The following is a 14,621-nucleotide window of genomic DNA, read 5'->3' on the forward strand; positions in this document are numbered from 1 at the left end:
ATGGGGTGGGGGACACACCCATATGCTCCGTTGCACCATTCTTAATGAGAAGAACAGGGGCATCCGCACAACGGATCCTTAACGAGCTGGGGGACACCCACACACTCCACTATTAACCAGGAGGGACAGGGGCACCAGACACCCCCAGTAGCATGGAGAACCCCCACATCCACCGGATCCCTCATGGGGGGTAAGACAGAGGGGATTATAATGGGGCCCAGCGCACCCACGCACCAGGGATTGTTAAGGGTTGAAGGGACAGGGACACCCATACACACTGAGATCACGTCCTTGGAGGAACGCAAAACCTCCACAGAAGGACCTGGTCTGTTCCATGATGGCAGCCCAGCCTGGGTGAGTCAAAGTCTCTTTTTATACAGGCACGCCCCAGAGATCCTGACTAGGGGGAGAGAGACACCCACCCACCAGAGATCCTTAATGGTCTAGGGTGCACCCACACACCAGGGATTCTTATGGGTGGGAGGAATGGAGACAGCCAGACACACTGAGATCACTTCCTCCCAGGACCCTGGGCCAGACAGGGAGACACAGTCCCCCTTTACAGATCTGCCAGACAACCTTCCTCCCACTCCCTCCACACAATGTTCTTATCTGGAGGGGAAGCCAGGGAAACCACATGGAGGACTCTTATCTGGGGAACTGGGGGGACCCACTTACCACCAGGGATTCTTAAGGGCAGGAGGAACAGGGACTCCCACATCTGTGGCATGGGGGTGGGTCGCCTGCTGGGATCATCGGGGCATATTTCACCTCGTCAGTTCCCTGCCATTGCCTTGGGAGCCCCTTGTTTGCTGCCTCTGGTACCCAGTTTAGCCTCCTTCCTGAGGGCTGAAACGCTTTGATCTATCTAAGGTCTGTGGGATCAATACGTGTCATGGTGTAATTCTGTGTTATTCGGGGGTCAGACTAGCTGAGCTAATGGCCCCTTCTGCCCTTAAACACCATGAAAACATTTCCCTGGTTTCTCCTTGCGCCTGACAGACACCACGGTGAGGGGCCCAATAGAAGATCCTGGACACAGCGCTCTGGCTCTTACGTTACTTGGGGATGTCAGCGCTTTCCTAGCAAAGCTGGTGCTAAAGCGCTGGATTTGGGGAACGGTTCGGCTCCGATTCAGAGATCTGCCTGCGGGGTGTGAACCTGCCACGAGGAGCGGGAAACGCAACCAGCAACGGGAGGCGTTGGCTGAGCTCCGGGCTGCCCCCGTGTGGCCAAAGCTTAGAACTGAGCAGCAGAGTTTAAAGCTGGCGCTGGGAGGGACCTGAACACGCGGGGCACGAAGGCTCCTGCGTGTGACGCTTGTTGGGTGGGCAGCTGAGCGTAGCTGATTGCCGGAGTTCAGGGCTGCACCCCGGGGTGCTGAGCAGGTGTCTGTGCTCAGGTTGGCCTCGCTATGATGGTTTCTGGGATGTTTGGGGCCACCAGTTCCCCCTAGGGAGAGGGGAGCCAGCCCAATAAAAGGAGGCTTTCAAAACTCTGGTACCAATTGGCAGTGGGACTGCCCCTGTGAAGAGCCGCTGCAGCCCCGCCAGGGAGAGCCGGTCTCTCTTTATGCAGCCCCCCCCCCCATTCCTCAGGACAAGGGTTGTGCTCAAAGATCTGTGTCCCGTGTTTTCACCTCCATGTGAAGCGCACAGTGCAAATAACCCTCAGCGCATCATCTCAGTTCCAGGCTCCACTTCCACCTGCTCAGAGCACAGAGCTCCCAGGCTGAGCCTGAAATTGGAAGCGGGAGACCCTGTAACCAGCCGGGCCCTGTGGCTGGTGCCTGTGATCCCAGCGCTTGGGGAGGCTGAGGCCGGTGGATCGCTTGAGCTCAGAAGTTCTGGGCTGCAGTGGCCAGGAGTTCTGGGCTTCTGGGCTGCAGTCTGTGCCAATCGGGTGTCCACACTAAGTTCAGCATCAATATGGTGATCCCATTGAAGCTTGGGGTCCCCAGGTTGCCTAAGGAGGGGTGAACCGGCTCAGGTCAGAAATGGAGCAGGTCAAATCTCCTGTGCCAATCAGTAGTGGGGTTGCGCCTGTGAATAGCCCCTGCAGCATAGCCTGGGCAAGACAGTGAGACACAGTCTCTTTTTATACAGACACCCCCCGCAGAGCCTGGATGCGGGGATGGGAGCACCCACACACTGGGGATTCTGACTTGGGGGGAGGGACGTCCCCCTGCAACACAGATCTTGAAAACGGGAACAGAGACACCCACAGATCCCGGATGGGGGCAGGCAGGGGAAACCACACACTGGAGCTAGTTCATGGGGTGGGGGACAGAGACACCCACCAGAGATCCTGGATGGGAGCACCCACATGATGGGGATCTTGAACTGGGAGGAGGGAAGCACCATGTACCAGAGGTTCTGAAGGGGAAACAGGGACACCCACACACCAGGTGTCTTGCAGCAAGAGCTGCGGTCTTCATATACACACGGCAGTGATGGGGAATTAACCACGTCCCTTGTGGAGCTCATTCCACTAGATGATTAGCCTTATTGAAGTACCCAAACCTTTTAACAATAAGAAGTAAAATGAAATGGCCACATGATGGCAAAAGAACCTAAGAAACGTGTTAGTGTCTAAGGTGCCACACGTACTCCTGTTCTTTTTGAGGATCCAGACTAACACGGCTGCTCCTCTGAAACCTAAGAGATGAGAAGCCATGTTCTTGTTCAATGTGCATTGAAGCTGAAAAGGGAGATGTTTCCTCTTTGAGTCCTAAGCCCCCAACTCTAATCCACTAAACACCCCTTTCCTCCCACAGCCAGGACTAAAACCCAGGAGTCATAAGTAGTGCCCCCCCCTTAACCTTCTCTCTGTGAGGCGGAAGAAGAAGCTCTGAGACCCCTGTGCTGTCCCCTTGCCACCCTGCCTAGGCTGCACTTGAAACCCAATGGGGTTTCCTCGGGCAGTTCTGAATCTTGCTCCCAGGAAGGGTGTAATTTTAGGAGCAGGTTCCAAATAGTGCAATTAACCAGCCAGAAGGGGCAGCAGGTATCGGTGTAGGAGCCATTGAAATAATCACAGCAAAGTAGTTCAGGGAAACTGTTATTAATGACGTGTGAGTGAAAGGTGAGAATCTGATGGTGTCAGTGTCACACTAGAGGGCGCTGAGATGGTTTTAAATTTGTCATCCAAACCCAGCCACCACCTAGCACATGTTTTAACCTCTTCTTCTCTTACCGTTGCTCCTTATCAGGGAAGGGGAGAGAGCAAACGAGCAATAGAAACAGAGACCTAGTGACCGGAGCAAACATTTCTTTGCTCCTTGCTTGGCTCTGTCAGTTATTTGGGTACAAACTCACCTCCCACCCCCTGTCTGTGCTGGGCTCAGTGGGCAGGAAGAGCTCAGCTGTCAGTGGGACTTGGGGAGCTCGGGACATTGCTGTGAGCTGCTTGAACGTTTAGGTGAAAACCACCTAAACACGGACACAAGGTCTAGGCTGCAGTAACTCATCTTGCATCTGCGGCTGTTGAAGCTACAAGGCAGAGGACTAAGTACAACATTTAAACTGATGTTTGACCTCAGAGAATAAAACAAATGTGTCTGTGAAAAGAGGGGAGTCGAGTTCAATCCCTTGTCACCATCAGTGTGCAAACCAGGAACCTGTTGCTTTGCATTCCTGATGTGTCGCCATCATGTGGCTATTCTCATAGACTTTAAGGGCAGAAGGGACCATTATGATCATCTGGTCTGACCTCCTGCACAACGCAGGCCACAGAATCTCACCCACCCACTTCTATAACCCCTAACCTATGTCTGAGTAACCTTTTCTCTTTCAGTCCCTTTAATTAAAAAAATGTGTTTTTTTCATAGAAACTATCTTTTCCTTGTAGAGACACAGGGGCAGATTAATCTACAAAGGGAAGGTGATTCCAAGGCAGTTCTGGAGGAGAAGAGAACGTTTTCAGTATCACTAAATTATTTTGTTGTGCCTCACAGAGAGAGAAAGAGAGAGAGAAAATAAACCTATTAATTTGAGCTACCAACACAGTTCACAGCATTTTGTGTTCAGTGAGTTGTGTTCATTTACATAATATGAAAAATATGTATTACGCAATGCATGAAAACCTCACTGCATTGAACAACCCACTTGATCTAGTCAATGTACTACAGAATATTTTAAGAAGTTAAGAAAGATGTACTTATAAATTAATATGTTGTGCGATTTACACACGTACAAGACACAGAAGAAACTGAATTATTTGAGCTACTAAAATTTCCATTTTCTCACAGCATTTTAGGTCTCAAGGTTGTTTTAATTTGCTTATTTTTTTGGAACTAGAAATGGGGAAAGAGTACACTGAAGTCAGTGGAATTACCGCAGTGAGGGATTAGTCTCATTTTTTGCCACTAACAAAACCTTTGTTAACACAGGGTTAACTTTGACTGTGACTATCTCTTACCTTCCAGAACATCGAGTTCAGTAAAATTCAAACTATGGAAAAACAGGGAATACAGAGTGATGGTGCATGCCCAGATAACCTTAACTCTGCCCTCTAGAAGAGAATCCCTGATAGCATATGAGAACAAGGAAAGGTTTGGGGACAAATTACAGCTACTTCCCAAGAGTTTGTTTCTTCTGTAATTAATTGATCCTGGCCCCATCAATTGATCCTGGCCTGGTGTCTGGCCGTGGAATTTACTATTCACTATTTTTATCCCAGCATATTTAAAGATGAAACTGCTTTACAAAAGCTCCTTTATTCTAGGTGATACAAACAGGTCACTTCCCAGCTATTTCAAGGAGATGGAATTTTCCTGACCCACAGGGAACTTAAACTAACATGCTCAAGATCACACATTCCTTAGGAGAAAACGAAGGGGAAAAACCAAAACCCACCAAACCGTTGCTGTTTCTACCCAAATGATCAATGAGACCAGAAAGTGAGACTGTGCAATTAACTGTCTGTACTACACTGACTCTGCAGTTACTTGGATGCAGACACACCCAGCTTTACGGTTGGGAAACGTACAGAGACTCTGCTGCTGCTCATGAACTAGCAGCACATGACCTCTAAACAGCTGCCATTCAAATGTATCTGAAAGTCACAAGGAACAACGATCTGTGTTAAAGGACGGTTGCCATTTATTAGAGCCCCAGTTGATGCCGTGTGCACAAACAGAGGATTGAATGTGTAACAGGGAGTTTGATAAATCTTGGTTATTTTATTTTTCTAAGAGGTTCCTCTCCACCCTCAGTAGAGTTTTCAGTCCCAATGGCAACTTACTTACCAAATGTAATACAGACTAGTCCATGCCTCCCAAGTGGATGTGGTTCTTGTTCTTCTGCACATTGTAGCCCATGGAGGCCAAGGACCTGCAAATGTGTCTTCACGTGCCTTTGTTTCATTGATGAAAACAAACCTAGACACTTAGAGGATTGGAACTGATTTCAGCTGGGGGACATGTTTGCTAGGTTTTTATGCATTTGCACAGGAAAACATTGTGTGTGTCTGTTTAGTTCAGAAATCCCTATTTAGTGGGGCTCCTGAGCATACTAGAAATGGAATTATTTTTCCTTGAAGAAACAGGCTTGTAAGGGATCACTTGGGTTTGAACCAAAGACCACTTAATTTGCAGTTAAACACTCTACCACTGAGCTATACCCCCATGACATTTGCATTGGCAAGTCCGTGATCTTAAGGATTTTGAAAGACGGGCTCTGCCTCAGAGATCTCCTTTTCTATTCCCAGACCACAGGGGTTTAAAAAATGGGGTTTGATTAAACTTTATATACACATGTAGACACCACAGCTTGCACACCCACCAACATAGCTTCCCCTACTGACATAGCTACCACCTCGCGGGGGGATGGGTTAACTACACGGATGGGACAGCTCTCTTCCCTCTGCTTAAAGCAGCTTCATTATTTATTTATAATTGGGGTCTCCCTGCACAGGTTCAAATCCTGCCAACTACGGCAGAAGTTGTGATTCTTTAGTTTCAATGGAGCTGGGTCTTGTCTCACTCTTAAGCTATGTCTACATAAAAGAGTAACACGGCTTTAGTTAAAGTGTTTTAATTGAACAGCTGTTGCATGTCCACCCTATGCCCCGTGTCACCAGAGCACATCCATGCTAGCATCTCTTGGATTGCCACAGAGAGCAGTGCATTGTGGGTAGCCATCCCACTGTGCAACTGGCTGCAGGGTGCTTTGGAAAGGGTTTGCAATGCCTCACGGGCTGGTACAGCATCACCTGATGCAGGTTTCTATCCCATTGGTCCATGGGCATCCTACTAGATTGCCAGCTGCTTTTCAACTGCAATGTGTGTGTGGTGGGGTAGAGAGCGTGTGCGGGGGGGGGGGGAGAGACAGTGTGTGCGATGCGGAAGAGTGAGTGTGTCGCACACTGTCTCTAAGTTCAGACAGCTGCTGGAAGCAACCAGTCCTGAGGCAGGGGACAGCCCCGACATCAGCCCCCCTTCTCTCCCTGGCTCAGCTCAGCACAGCACTCTCTGTCACACACACACGCACACACACACTGCTGCCTGCTTAGCTCGGTGTCAGGGGGGCTGGAACAGGGGGTTTAGAGCACCATGGCCCCACCACTCTTTACTGGCTGTTAGGACAAATGATGGGGGCGGGGGAGGGTGCAGTCTTGGGGAAGAGGCGTCTGTGGGTGTGGCCTCGGGGGGAGAGGTGGTGTGAGTGGGGGTCCTTAGGGAAGGGGTGTCATGGGGGTGCCACAGTTTGGACAATGGTGCCCCTCCCCCCACTGTAAGCAAGCTTCTGCCGCCCCTGCTCTGTGTTTGCAGAGCGGCAGAGAGCAGCATCCATGGTAATGATTTGCTCCCTGGGGCTCCGGCAGGGGGGCTCGGGAGGTGATTTAAACGGCCCAGGGCTCCGGCCGCTGCAGGGAGCCCTGGGCCCTTTAAATCACCAGCCTGGGGAAGCCGGGCTGGGCTGGCACAGCGTACTGGCTCTTGCCGGTACCCCATACCGGAACATACCGGCTTACTTTCACCTCACGTGGATCAATAACTGGTTAAAAGATAGGAAACAAAGGGTAGGAATAAATGGTCAGTTTTCAGGATGGAAACAGGTAACTAGTGGTGTCTGTACTGGGACCAGGACAAGTCAACATATTCATAAATAATCTGCTAAACAATGAGCTGACAAAATGTGCAGATGATCCAAAACTATTGGCTTGCTTCCTAGAACGAACGCTCCTTGAGTGGGGTGATCCACAGGGAGTAGCTCAAACCTCCAAAGTGCCTGGCCAGGGGCAGGACATTAGCCCAGCAAGGGAGGGGTGTGGCAGTGACATCACAAAGGCCTTTTGCAGGACCTCAGACTATTGGTCCAAGGTGGTGGGGAGGTGGTGACCTCACAGAGAGATGCTGACATCAGCCAGGCAGGACAGGAGCGAGGGGCCAGGGAAACCTCAGAGACCCCTGTGGCTTTGCTTCAGCAAGTCTCCCTCTCCAGGTCTCTCTTTGAGGACTGAGAGAGTATTCGGGTTCACGGACGTGAGCGCCAGGAGGAACCTCTTTTGAGTTTTCTCCTTCCCTTTTCCTGATTTTACTAGAAAACAGCCGTCCCTGTTTAGAAGGTAAGAGCCTCCTCGAGGTTTGAAACCTGTTCAGTCTGATCCATCTGGTGACAGTTGAATTCTAGGCATGGAAAACACGAACTTAAGGAGGCAGAATTTTATTGCGCACCTGGGATTTTGTCCCCTCAGTGGGGACATTAGGGTTTGTCCTTTTTGTTTCACCTTTTCCTCCATCCCTCCCTCCCTCCTTTCTCTTCATCTCTTGCTTCTTTTTTCCTTTCACCTGTTCCCCTCCCAACAGCAGGAGCGGTGTGTGTGGTGGTGGGGGGAGTGCTCTGCAGCTCCCACTGTGGGAGGTCCACCCAAAAATGTGGGGCTGAAATAGTGCTCGGGCAGTCAGGGCCGGGTTAGCCTTTTGTGGGCCCCGGCAGCAAACGTATTTGTGGGCCCCTATGTAGTCACTGTGGGCTCCAAGTGTGGACCTGGTGGGGCAGTGCCATTGGTGCCATAGTTAGGCACTTCCCTCCTCTAGGCCATGGCTTTAAGTACCTGAGATTCCCATCACCTGCAGCAGAGGCCACCAATTCCCTGCACCCCTCAGCTAGCACATAGTCATGCAGAATGTGCAGCCTGGATGATTTTGGAGGCTGGGGTGCCAGGAGGTTCCCATCCCTGAGCAGCAGCTCTGCAACAAGCTCACATGCCCCCACCCTCCATTGTGGGACCAGGACCCTGTGCAGACAGTGGAGTTACCCTGTGTATAACCAGTTCTGTCCAAAGCCTGTTGAAGTGAGTGGGAGTCTTTTCATTGTCTTGAATGGGCTGTGTATAGAAGCAAAGGGCCCATTCTAGACTCCAGAAGCAAAGTGCATTCGGTGGCACTGGTTTACTACTGTAACAGGAAGGTCTCACATTATCTAGTGAATAAGCAACACCTCCTACAGCACCTAACGCTTTCTGAGAAGCTTCCCACCCAGTTACTAAATGTGAACCTGCTTCGCTCACAAGGGCTGAACATATCAGGTGGGATGGTCACAAAAGCAGGGCACTTCTGCATTCAGCAGGGATTTTGGATGTGCACAGACACAGACAGGACTGGTTCCCGCATGGTTACAGAACTGCGGTGAAGTAGAACAATGTTCATCTTGTGTGATTGGAGGATATCTGGATCCATATTATAAGACTGTCCTACATAAATGAGGAAAAGTTGAGGTGCCTTTGTTATTCTTTTGTTCCACTCTTCCTGTCCATGGGGAACTGGCCAATGCAATACCACTGTCTTCCTTTTCAACAAACCAAACTAAAACAAAATGGCAATGGCTGTTGAAAATAACAATTCCAGCTCTAGTTAGCACTGGGAAGACCGCAGCATTTGTTTCTCAATTTTATCCTACTTTTTCTACAGCAAGTTACAATGGATCAGCATATTTGATTTGGGAGAAATGAAGTACCAGCTGCCCAAACTGAGCTTGAGCACTCCTGAATTTTGAGAGTGTTCTAATCTGGAAGGCAGGTGCTAGATTCCCTTTCTGAATATTGGATAAATCTAGAAAGGAAAAACCAATTTCTGCTTCCATGCCTCAGACGTGGAAATCCTCCTACATTCCTGGTACTGTATCTAAAGCTGCCCAGGTCCTCTAGTAGAGCAGAGGTGGGCAAACTATGGCCCGTGGGCCATATTCGGCCCATGGGACCATCCTGCCTGGCCCTTGAGCTCTCGGCCAGGGAGGCTAGCCCCTGGCCCCTCCTCCCGCTGTCCCCTCTTCCCTGCAGCTACCCTGCCATGCGGGCAGCAGTCTGGTTGGCGGGGTTGGATGCTCCTGCCAAGCAGCTCCGGCCGGGCAATGCAGCTGCCAGACATGCGGCTCTGAGTGGCATGGTAAGGGGTCTGGGACCAGGGTTGGATAAGGGCTGGGGAGTCCTGGGGGGCCTGTCAGGGGGCAGGGTGTGGATAGGGATCGGGGGATGGGGGTTGGATAAGCCTGGGAGTGCCGGAGGGCCTGTCAGGGGTGGGGGTGTGGATAGGGGTCAGGGGATATGGGGTATGGATAAGCCTGGGAGTCCCAGGGGGCCAGTCAGGGGGTGGGGGTGTGTATAGGGGTCGGGGGATTGGGGGGTTGGATAAACGTGGGAGTCCCAGGGGGCCTGTCAGGGGGTGGGGGTGTGGATAGTGGTCAGGGCAGTCAGGGGACTGGGAGGAGGGGTTTGGACGGGGGTGAGGTCCTGGGGGCAGTGAGGGGCAGGGGGTCCTGGGAGGGGGCAGTCAGGGGACAAGGAGCAGAGGGGTTTGGATGGGTCAGGGATTCCAAGGGGGGCAGTCGAGGGGCAGGAAGTGGGAGGGGGCAGGGGCCAGGCTGTTTGGGGAGGCACAGACTTCCCTACCCAGCCCTCCCTACAGTTTTGCAACCCCAATGTGGCCCTCAGGCCAAAAAGCTTTGCCCACCCTGTAGCAGAGCCTCCCCTCCCTTACTTTTCATTTTCACTTCTGGTGGGATCCACGTACCTCCCTCACTGGGCTTCAGACAGAGAGGGGCACTGTCCATTCAGCCCACCCAATTCCTTCTTTGGGGGCTGCCAGGCGGGGTCACACCACATCCCTAATCCAGCCTGGGGAAGTCTCCTGAGGGTGAGATCTGGGCCAAAGCCTCCTACCCCTTGGGCACACTTGTTCCCCATTCACACAGCCACCCCCTTCTAGCAGCCAGCTCCCCATCCACAGCAAGCTGCGGTGCATGGGGTCTCAATACCCCCCCCCGGTCCCTTTCCTGTGGATAGCTGCCAGGGAATGCTGGGAAATGTGGTTCCTTCCCTGCTCCAGGGCCGGCTCTATAGGCAGGGATCTGGCCAAGGAACTACAGCTCCCAGGGCCCCTTGCGTTCTCAGCTCCCAGGCTGGATCCCTGAGGCTCTGCTCCTGCAGCACTGCGAAAGGGGAGGAAGTGAGTGCTATGGGCCCCTTCTGAGCTTGGGCCCGGCGCTGTGGAGCCATTGGTGCCAAGGTAAATTGGCACTGATCTCTGGGACTTTACTCCTAACTGCTCAATTTTTCACCGGTGACAATCAAAAGGAAGGTAACAGGAGAGTAACTCTCCATTTCCTGCACACCCTGCAGAGATTGCACAGACATCCCCAGCGATTCACAAAGATGTGTGGCCCAGGCTCGTGTTGCAGCAGTTGCACTCAAAGCAACTATCTTGGCAATGTCAGTCACAGCAGCCTTTTCATCAACTCCAGGCTTGTGGTTTGAGTCTTTCCCATGCTCCTCTCCAAAGAGCCTTTTCCTTAGCAAGCAATTACTTGGATTGCCAAGAGAAATCTCTTCTGTCTCCTAGAAAGACAGAGGAAAAGGTGAGTGGAGGAGACAGAAGCTACACAGGTACCACTGGGAGTTGAACCCAGGATCACCTGTTTACTAGACAGGTGCTTTAGCCAGCTAAGCCATGGTGCCTGCTGCATGAGGATGGGTGCAATTGTTCCACTTGATGGTCTAAGACAACACCTTCAAATGCCAAAGTACAGATGGTCCCCATTTCCTTCAAGACTTGCAGACCTTGACGTGTCTGGCTCTGTGTGCACAGCAAGCCACAGCTGAGTTGACACAGGGCTTCTAACATGCACTTCTCCCACCAGCCGCTCTGATCATATATCAGAGGGGTAGCCGTGTTAGTCTGGATCTGTAAAAAGCGACAAAGAGTCCTGTGGCTCCTTATAGACTAACAGAAGTTTTGCAGCATGAGCTTTCGTGGGTGAATACCCACTTCGTCGGATGCAAGAGTGGAAATTTCCAGGGGCAGGTATAAATATGCAGTCAAGAATCAGGCTAGAGATAACAAGGTTAGATCAATCAGGGAGGATGGGCCCCTCTTCTAGCAGTTGAGGTGTGAACACCAAGGGAGGAGAAACTGCTTTTGCAGTTGGCTAGCCAGTCACTATGTGTCACTGGTGTAGATATGTGGGCAGTGTTGGCATCGAGGTTGGTTGCATGGATTGGTTCCTCATTTAGAGTTACTATGGTGTGGTTGCTGGTGACAATATGCTTAAGGTTGGTGGGTTGTCTGTGGGCGAGGACTGGCCTGCCTCCCAAGGCCTGTGAAAGCGAGGGATCATTGTCCAGGATGGGTTGTAGATCCCTGATGATGCGTTGGAGGGGTTTTAGCTGGGGACTGTATGTGATGGCCATGGAGTCCTGTTGGTTTCTTTCTTGGGTTTGTCTTGCAGCAGGAGGCTTCTGGGTACACGTCTGGCTCTGCTGATCTGTTTCCTTATTTCCTCGTGCGGGTACTGTAGTTTTGAGAATGCTTGGTGAAGATCTTGTAGGTGTTGGTCTCTGTCTGAGGGGTTGGAGCAAATGTGGTTGTACTTCAGTGCTTGGCTGTAGACGATGGATCGTGTGGTGTGTCCAGGATGGAAGCTGGAGGCATGAAGGTAGGTATAGCGGTTGGTGGGTTTTCGGTATAGGGTGGTGTTAATATGACCATCACTTATTTGTACCATGGTGTCTAAGAAGTAGATCTCCCATGTAGATTGGTCCAGGCTGAGGTTGATGGTGGGGTGGAAGCTGTTAAAATCATGGTGGAATTCTTCCAGAGTCTCCTTCCCATGGGTCCAGATGATGAAGCTGTCATCAATGTAGCGTGGGTAGAGAAGGGGCGTGAGTGGACAAGAGCTGAGGAAGCGTTGTTCCAGGTCAGCCATAAAAATGTTGGCATATTTTGGGGCCATGCGGGTGCCGCTGGTCTGAAGGTATATATTGTCACCAAATTTGAAATGATTGTGCATGAGGATAAAGTCACAAAGCTCAGCAACCAGTTGTGCTGTGGCATCATCAGGGATACTGTTCCTTACAGCTTGTATTCCATCTGTGGGTGGGATGTTTGTGTAGAGATCCTCCACATCCATGGTGGCTAGGATGGTGTTTTCTGGAAGGTCACCAATGCATTGTAGTTTTCTCAGGAAATCAGTGGTGTCACGAAGATAGCTGGGAGTGCTGGTGGCATAGGGTCTGAGTAGAGAGTACACATATCTGGGCAGTCCTTCACTGAGAGTGCCAATTCCAGAGATGATGGGGCATCCAGGATTTCCAGGTTTGTGGATTTTGGGTAGTAGATAAGACCTGTTCATGATGACAACAGCACCTCCTTTATCAGCCTTTTTTATTATAATGTCAGGGTTGTTTCTGAGGCTGTGGATGGTATTGCTTTCTGCATGACTTAGGTTATGAGGCAAGCAATGTTGTTTTACCAGAATTTCTGCCTGTGCACGTCGGCGGACACACTGTCATTTTGAGAACCAACCTCGTTATCTCTAGACTGATTCTTGCCTGCATATTTATACCTGCCCCTGGAAATTTCCACTACATGCACCTGATGAAATGGGTATAAACCCACGAAAGCTTATGCTCCAATATAAGGTGCCACAGGACTCTGTCGTTTTAGATCCAGACTAACACGGCTACCCCTCTGATACTTATCCTATTAAGTTAAGTAATAAAGTCTTAAACATTATAATCTGTTTATACAACACATTTGATATTTCTCCAATGCCAGTAAAAACACACTTCAGTTCAAGGTATTAAAGGTGTAAAGATTCAAAACAAGAAAATGAATTTAAAAATTGAATTTGCATTTACAAACGACTGATCTAAAAGTCTGTTGTAGTCTCTGGAAACTTTTCAGTTCTATAACGTAGGAATCCTGAGTATGTATCTACAGTGACCCAACTGGATGATTCTTTATCATGCCTTAATGAAACTACAATATGACACTCTACATCTTCAATGTTATTAAGCAATTTGCCCTCTAAAATCCGTCATTTTCAAGGGCACACTCAAATATTAAGGAAGTTAGTAAAGAGACCTGTTCTAATGCTGGGACAAGCTGGTTAGACACTTCTTACTCACCACAGCTAAGGGCGCTGGGTTCCTCCGGTGGGGGTGTGGAGCAGCCGTTCATTTTCCTGTTCACACTCCTCTGCGGTGTGAAAATCGGGGAGGGGAGGCAGAATCCCCACTTCCCTCCTGAAATGACACCCAGTGGGGGAAGCCAGGACAACAGGGTGGGGCGGCAAGTGGTGGCCAGGCTCTCACTGCCAGGGTCTAGTCTAGCTCAGGGTCCAGCTCAACTTCCTCCCCGCACCACTGGCCCCCAGTCCCCTTCCACCGCCAGGTCAACCCGGGCACTAGGGCAGGAACAGGGTGAGGCAGCAGGTCAAGCTGAGCAAGGCAGGCAAAAGCGAGTCTTGTCTTCATGGACCACTCCCAATGACGTCCTTTTTGTGTGTGACTGCTGCAAAAACATCCCGGGCAGAGAAGCATCAAACCACAGCCCTCTCACACAGCTGCCAAAGTAGCTCAGTTGGGAGAGCGTTAGACTGAAGATCTAAAGGTCCCTGGTTCAATCCCGGGCTTTGGCAGGTCCTTTCATCCCTTTTTGTGCAGGGGCAGCTTGTTTTCTGGGAGGGGGGCAGCAGCACCTTCACCTGAGGCAAGTACCTGAGTTTGAGCTCCCCAGCAGGACAGCAGAGTGTGGGCTTCTGCCCCAGTCGGCCCACCTGACCTATAACAATGAGGGACAGGAGCTGTCTCTCCTACATAAATTATTGGTAGACTCAATAAGGCAGGAAGAGAGTGAGGCAGGGCGGTCCTCAGAGATGATGCCAGACAGGGCAGGGACTGGGGAGGAAAGCTCCTCTGCAAAGCAGGGGAAGGGGCATCTATTAAAGTGGCCTCATGGAAGGTAGCAGGGATTCAGGGGTCAGGAGGAGGTGTTTGATATTCAGTGGCTTGGAGCAGCTGGACTTGGACATGGTGGGTGTTCAGAAAATGCACATTAACAACTCTAGGGTAGCTCGATGGGCAGAGGGTGACTGCAGGAAGGGCCTGTCTTTCTAGTCCTCTGGGCCAGGGAAGAACGATGGGGTTGGATTCTTGTTCTTCACATTCGCGGTGCAAGTACAGAAGGTGCTGGAGCTCCGACCAGGGAGCTAATCAGGGGTGAGCTGGAGACGGTTCGCACCAGTTCGCGGGAACCCGTTGTTAAATTTAGAAGCGGTTTTAGAACCGCTTGTTAACTGGCTTCCCTGCGAGGGAAGCTTTGATGGGCTCTGCCTGGGAAG

At 50.9% G+C, this 14,621-nt stretch overlaps 2 non-coding genes across 2 annotated transcripts; one reads left to right on the plus strand and one right to left on the minus strand.

The window, feature by feature from the left end:
* Window positions 1-10,882: 10,882 nt before the first annotated feature.
* TRNAT-AGU lies at window positions 10,883-10,956 on the minus strand. The gene has a single exon. It is a non-coding gene; the product is annotated as a tRNA-Thr (tRNA).
* A 2,890-nt stretch (window positions 10,957-13,846) lies between these two features.
* On the plus strand, window positions 13,847-13,919 carry TRNAF-GAA. The gene has a single exon. It is a non-coding gene; the product is annotated as a tRNA-Phe (tRNA).
* Window positions 13,920-14,621: the final 702 nt, after the last annotated feature.

This window comes from Mauremys reevesii, linkage group 12 (assembly GCF_016161935.1).
Source record: "Mauremys reevesii isolate NIE-2019 linkage group 12, ASM1616193v1, whole genome shotgun sequence".
Taxonomy (NCBI): Eukaryota; Metazoa; Chordata; order Testudines; family Geoemydidae; genus Mauremys; species Mauremys reevesii.